Consider the following 7,214-nt stretch of genomic DNA (forward strand, 5'->3'; position numbering starts at 1 on the left):
TTATTTTTTATTTAAAAAATAGAATAAATAATTATCTTATATAAATAATTAAATTATTAAATTCAAAAACAAGTAACAATCCTTAGATTAAAAAAATATTATTTTCAATTACTTTTCGATTAAATAAATTTTTAAATCTTTAAATATTTACACTTTTTTTTAAATATTTTTTCTCTTAATTCTCACATCTATTATCATATAAAAATACTTTAATATTATCAACATCTAATTAGATGTTAGAAAAATCTTTATATATTATAGTACATGCATAAAAGTAAATTATTTTAAAATTTATTTATTTATTTATGATAATAAAATTATAATATATTAAGTAAATTTATTAAAATATTATATTTTATATATTTTATTATTAATATATTTTAAATACATATAACAAAGTTATTAGAATAACTTATTTATATTATTTTGTAGCATGTTATTTTATGATTTGAAGTATAAAAATATAGCGTACAGTCATAATAATATTTGTTTATATTCTATCTCAAAAAATATAGACAGGCCTAAATGAATAGAGGCACACTCAGTAAATTCAACTACTACTATACCTATCCGACTTCATAGAAGTCGGGCGCGACGACGGCAGCTCATCTCTACTTATTTTGATAGGTAATTAATTTCTAAGATATCTCTCATTTATTTAGAAGAGAAATCTCAATAACTTTTCTAGAAAAAAAGGAACAGTTATCCACTGTTAAAGGTGGAACTACTCTCAAAAGATAATTATCTTTTCTACTATAAATAAACAAACACTCTTAGATATATGGAGAACCCAACCTACTAAAAACGGAAATGGATTCTCTCTATTTTTTTTAACACTTAAGAGAATAAAGTGTGATCTCTCACCTTTAATTCTATAAGTGGGATAAAAAATAAATAGGAGAGAGAGAACAATGAAGGGTGAGATTAAACACTGGACACCATCCAATTATTTTGTTTCCACTGGAGAGGATCCACTCCCACTAAAAACTTGCTTAAAACTCTTACTAATTTAAGTATCGAAATTCCTTGCGGATACCTTCTCCATCTCCTCACAAAAAATTTAAAACAGCGGCACCAAGAGACGTTGAACGCTGCCCCAAAGGAACTTAGCATGTTAAGTCCAAAAAACAACCCACTTTTAGGTAAACAATACTCAACAAAATAAACTAATTAAAAAAATAAATAATTTTTATATTTTATCAAATTCAAAATAAAAAAATTATAATAAGAACTGAGATAACTTTTTTATATAACGAGCATTTATTAGTATTTTTTAATTAAAAAACATTAAGCATGATTATATATTACTAAATATATAATATTATATTTAATTATATAATATTTTAATTTTCAATTTTTTTTTATCAAATTTCTGGATTCGTCTTTGCAAGTTAGTCCAACGACTTCAGGATTAATTATAAAAAATTTTAGTTAAAAAAAAGAAAGAAAAAACACAAGAAAAAGAAATATTTGATTGGACTCACCTACAATGTGTAATAAGTTTTGAATCTTCATTTTGTTGTTGGCCAACTTTGGCGAGGATATCATTGCAAATATTTACCTTGAGATATGATTGATAATGTATTCTAATTAAATTCTATTTTATTTTAACGATGGAAAAAAAATTCAAGAGTTCCTGATTTGCAATCTTATATGAAGCCAAAAATGATTGATGCATGCCTTTTATGATCATAAAGTTTTGCCACCGTTACAACTTTGATTGGGTTAATTTACCAAACTTGGCAATTTTTCCTTCCTTCCCATACTATGTCTCGGCAATTTGTGGACAAACCTATATGCTTCTTTTGGAGGAAGAGGAGAGCACTTCCTTTTTACACTAAATTATTGATAGCACTTTGCCCATACATTATGAAAGCCTCAAACGAATAAAAAACCCTTTTCTTTCTATCTCCATTTCTCGTGGTTTTCTCTTGCTCCTTTAAATGATGAAAAATTCTTAGTATAAAATACATTAATTAATGTGTATAAATTTTAAAAAATATAAATATAAATTATATTGATTAATGTGTATAAATTTTAGTTTTAATAAATATAAATATAAATTATATAACTTTTTTATAAAACTCTTATAAACATGAATACAAATTATTACTTATTAAGTGTTAACTAAAAATAATAATATTTACGATTATATAGCATTGGTCTTAAATTATATTGGACTACACAGCGAGATCATAAATTACGTGCATTTTACTACTCAGCGGAAATTAAAGCGCCCATCAAACTGAACCATTACGAAATTTTTGTCTATATACATACACACATGAATCAAAGTAAGGCTCAGTTAGGTCAAATAGCCTTATTAGAAAGAGGCCTTTTTTTTCCTCTTCCTTTTCTCTCTAATGCGTAGTGATTTGGAAGTGGTTGATTTGTTTTCCTTTAATTATTGTTTCTTTGTGGACTATGCACTCTACTTTGTGAATTCTGATTGTTTAGGATCAGATTTCTCTTATGTTATTGTGTCTTCTTTGTGCGGAGAGACATATATACACTCAATCAACGTTTTTCCTTACGCGATTGTCTTTCTTTATTTTGTGGTGCTCTCCTTTCACAAAGGATCTTGTTATCTTATATATTTGCCTACCTATGTAGCACTTTGTTTTTTTAATTCATGTTAAGCCCATTCTTTTGTTTTCTTTGAAGAAAATAAGAAATATACTATTCCAAGTTTCCAACACATATGTTGCATTTATTTTATCATAATTATTATCATACTCTAATGTATACCGTACTTTTTATTTATCACTAAAATAAGACCATCAGATGCAAACTACTTATTCTCACATTTCTTAGCTTTATGGTAGTTGATGTTGGGAAAATTAAAGATAAGAAGATCTACCTTGAGATATAACCAAAATAATGGTTAATTAATTAATGAGAAAATATAGGACCAATAGAATATCTGTACAATGTGTATAATGGGGTTTAAAAATGTTCGATCAGTAGGATAACAGATGTTTATTATCTCTGGTACTCTGGTTATTCTGGATATGAGTATATTGTGTTTGAGAAATTAGTAGTATTTTATCCTAGTTGTTTATTTTTTAACTCATATTGGGCCAAATAAATAGCCCATTGTACATATTGTACAAATATTTTATTGGCTCCCTCCCTAGTAGGTAGGGGTGTGCATGGGCCGAGTGAAACCGGGTTTGATGTGACTCATACCCGACCCGAAATATATACCGAGAATATTTATTAGACTCGAACCCGACCCTAGACCCGATGAAACCTATACACTTTCGGGCCACGATTATATCGGGTGAAAACTGGGTCGTTAACATTACATTACCTTGATACCTTCTTATAAGCTAACATGTGAAAATATCCAAATTTCTAAGACTCCAACCATTATTTGACATGGTAAAATTCACTTAGAAAAATATAACAAGAACCAACTCTTCTCTAAAATTAAAGCATAACCATAATCAATACTAATATTGTCTAATAACACCAAATATTTAAATCAATACAAATAACACAATATTATGCATTAGTCTAAAATCTTATGCATTTTAAACATAAAATATTAACTTATAGTCTTATAATAACTAATAATACAAAATATTAAGGTTTACAATACTTAAATTTCACATAAGAATAGCCATCATCCATCACTAATAACACAAAATATTAATTGTGTATAATGACCGGACCACCGGGCCAAACTCGGGTGACCCGAGCCATGGTCCGGACCCAACCCAAAATAATGACCGGGTCTATTTTTGAGACTCTTATCCGGCCATAGACCCAGTGAAATCACACTAAAATAACCTCTAAATTATTCGGGATCGGGTCGGTCCATACACACTCCGAATAGCGAGATTCTAATTTAATATATCCTGGTAGGTGAACCGTTAATTATAAAAATAATCTCATTACATTATCTGTTCCAAAAATTAAACATTTTAAATGTGATAATAGATGACTAACTAACTGTTTAAAAACTTTTTTATTAATAATATAAAAAAATAAACCATAAATGTATATAATTGATAACATGCATGTTTATCGGCCTCCAACATACACTAATGCTTTTCTTCGTCATTCCATGATTCTCCTTTATTTTATTTATTTTGTCCAATTGATCTCTGCTTCCGCTGGTTCCCTTTCATTTTTTTTATAGAATATACGATTATAATTAAATTTTGAAAGTCTATATATACTTATATAGAGAGCATCTCATGTTCTCATTGTTCAGAGACATAGATTTACATTAAATTAAAGAATCTATGTAATTATGTCCACTAAAAAAAAGAAGTTGATAGCAACAATAGTCAAAGTCGCGTTATTATAATCAAAGACAGAGACATAGATTTACATTAAATTAAAGACACTATGTAATTGTCCACTAAAAAAAAGTTGTTGATAGCAGCAATAGTCAAAGTCGCGTTATTATAATCAAAGACAGAAACATAAATTTACATTAAATTAAGGAATCTATGTAATTATCCACTAAAAGAAGTTGTTGATAACAATAATCAAAGTCGCGTTATTATAAGGTACGAGTCTCTGATCATTGCTGACTTTGCCAACCGATCCATTGGGAGAACCACACCATGCTTTTTCTTTTTTTCTGGCTAAATATGTGACAAAATAAACATTAGACAACTCATCCAATAATGGAAAAGCACGCAGCATACATGAAATGAAGTTAGAAATCGGAATAGCCCAAAGCCTAATTTAAGGCAATAATCATTAATAGTATTCAATATTCATACGGATGATCCTCGCATATAATTTATAGTTATACTTATGTGTATATTTCTTCATTATTTATTTAGTTTGGCTCCCCAACATCAAGATAATAATAAAAAAAAAATTGTTGTGTTTATAATCGTTCCTATCATCTATATTTTTTTAGGAGGACCGTTAAGGACAATTAATTTTGTAATTTATAGCTATTAATTAGTTATTATTAGTATTTTTGATAGTGTGAGATTATATTTAATGGTGTGAAATTATTTATTTTTTTAATGATTAAATATTAGTCAAATTTTAATAAAATTGCTGATTTTCTAAATTTTTTTTTTTTTTATATCTGTCACCGTCATAGTTATTATCGTATTGTTTAACCTATGTTAATTAGAAAACTATCAAAAACTGTTTTTAATTCGATAATTGAACTATAATAGGCTCAAGAGAATTTCACTACTGTCATAAGATAATAAGCCATAAAAACAAAACCTTAAAACAATTTGGTACATGACACACTAGTACAAATAAACGCATTTAAAATGTTCCGGTAAGAATCCTTGGACATCAAATATTCCAATAAAATATAAAAATTGGATGGGATAAGTTGAAGTCGAAAAGGACATTTTCAAGTAATCATTTAGATGGGAAGATCATAGTATAACCTAAGGTTAGTTAGAGGTGAGTTGTTTATTAAAATTAAAACAATGACGCTAAATGCACACTAAAATCAGTCACTAAAATTAATTATCGATATACAATATATATTAAAAATAAATTAAAATATATATGTATTTATATATAAATATATTTATTATGATTAATTTTAATAATTAATTTTAATGTGTAAATTGCATTTTTAAAACTTAAAATAAAGAGATACGTAAATTTAAGAAAATGTACCTCTGATTGTGTTTTTAATTTTATAATTTCTAAATTCTTTTGGATTATTGATATAGATAAATCTTTAGTATCCAATGTTCCATGATTAATATAATCCTCCAATAATAAGGTAAGGGAATGTACGATAAATTTTTTCTTTCGGTGACAACCTTGATATTTTGGAAAAAAAATTTAATGCAAAAGGAAGTTGAGTGAATATAACGAAGATTATATCTAATTTTTTAAAAGAGTAGCATTGCATGTGATCACTTAATATATATTCATATGTGAATTATTATTTCTAATTAATGTTTCAAATTTATATTGATAATTAATAATTATAAATTGATTATATATATATATATATATATATATATATATTAAAAAGTGAGAGATCTTTTGTCCATAATTTTGATGTAAATGTGATATTTTTTGCTATTATTATAGTTTTTTTTATGGGTTAAGTATGATTTTGGTCCCTAACGTAGAGGTCGAAAATTTATTTTGTCTTTAGCCTTTTTTTTGCAATAAAATGATCCCGAAGGTTTCAGTTTGTTTTAAAATCGTCATTTTTTATCAAATTTTTTATTTTTATTATCAAATTATCCTTAATAAAAAATTTTTTAAAAAGTTAAGAAAGAAAACGTGTAAAGAAAAAAGGGGAAAGGAAAAACGGGAAGGGAGAGGGGGGATTCGGGAAGAAGAAGGGGAAGGAAAGGAAAGAAGAAAGGAAAGGAAATGACGATTTTAAAACAAACTGAAACTTTTGAAATCATTTTGTTGCGAAAAAAAGGTCAGGGATGAAATAAATTTTCGACCTCTATGTTAGGGACCAAAATCGTACTTAACTCTTTTTTTATCCACCAAAATAAATTAGGTTAAAGTATATTTTTTGTCTCTGAAGTTTGAAAAAAGTTTCAAAAATACCCATAAGTTTTATTTTATTTCAATTTTGTCCCAAAAATTTTCGATTTGCATCAAATATACCTAGCGGTGGCAAGCGGGGAAGCCCGCCCCGCCCCACCTAGTGAGGCGGTCCTAGAATCCCACCCCGCCCCGCCTAACTACAGGCTGGCGGACTAAGCTCGCCAAAGCTCCTCTTTTTTTTTTTTACTATTAACTACTAAATAATATATTTAATTTCACAATCATATTAATAAATTTATAATTTTTAAAGGTAAAAAAAATTATATTTTTTATATTCATAAATATTAAAATATTTTTAATTATAAATATCTAATAAACATAATTATAAACCAAGTTTTTATCCAAAACATAAGTATAAATATTCTCTCCAAAACAAAATAAACATAATTCAAAACATAATTATAAATATTGTCTCCAAAGTAACATAAACATAATCCAAACCACTCAATTTTTATCTTCATACTCTTGTAAGTTAGGTTTTGGCAAAAAGAATGTAAAAATACTCCCTCACTAAAAAAACACTAAGCCCGGCGGGAAAGCCCACCCCGCCCCGCCAAAGCCCGTGGTTTAAGCGGTGCGAGTTAGGCGGGCTTTTGCTATTTGGCGGTCCCAATTTTCTAGCCCGGCCCATCTTTTTTGGCGGATTACGCGGGCCAGCCCGACGGGTTTAGGCCCGTTTACCATCCCTA

Source organism: Arachis hypogaea, chromosome 13 (genome assembly GCF_003086295.3).
Source record: "Arachis hypogaea cultivar Tifrunner chromosome 13, arahy.Tifrunner.gnm2.J5K5, whole genome shotgun sequence".
Taxonomy (NCBI): domain Eukaryota; kingdom Viridiplantae; phylum Streptophyta; class Magnoliopsida; order Fabales; family Fabaceae; genus Arachis; species Arachis hypogaea.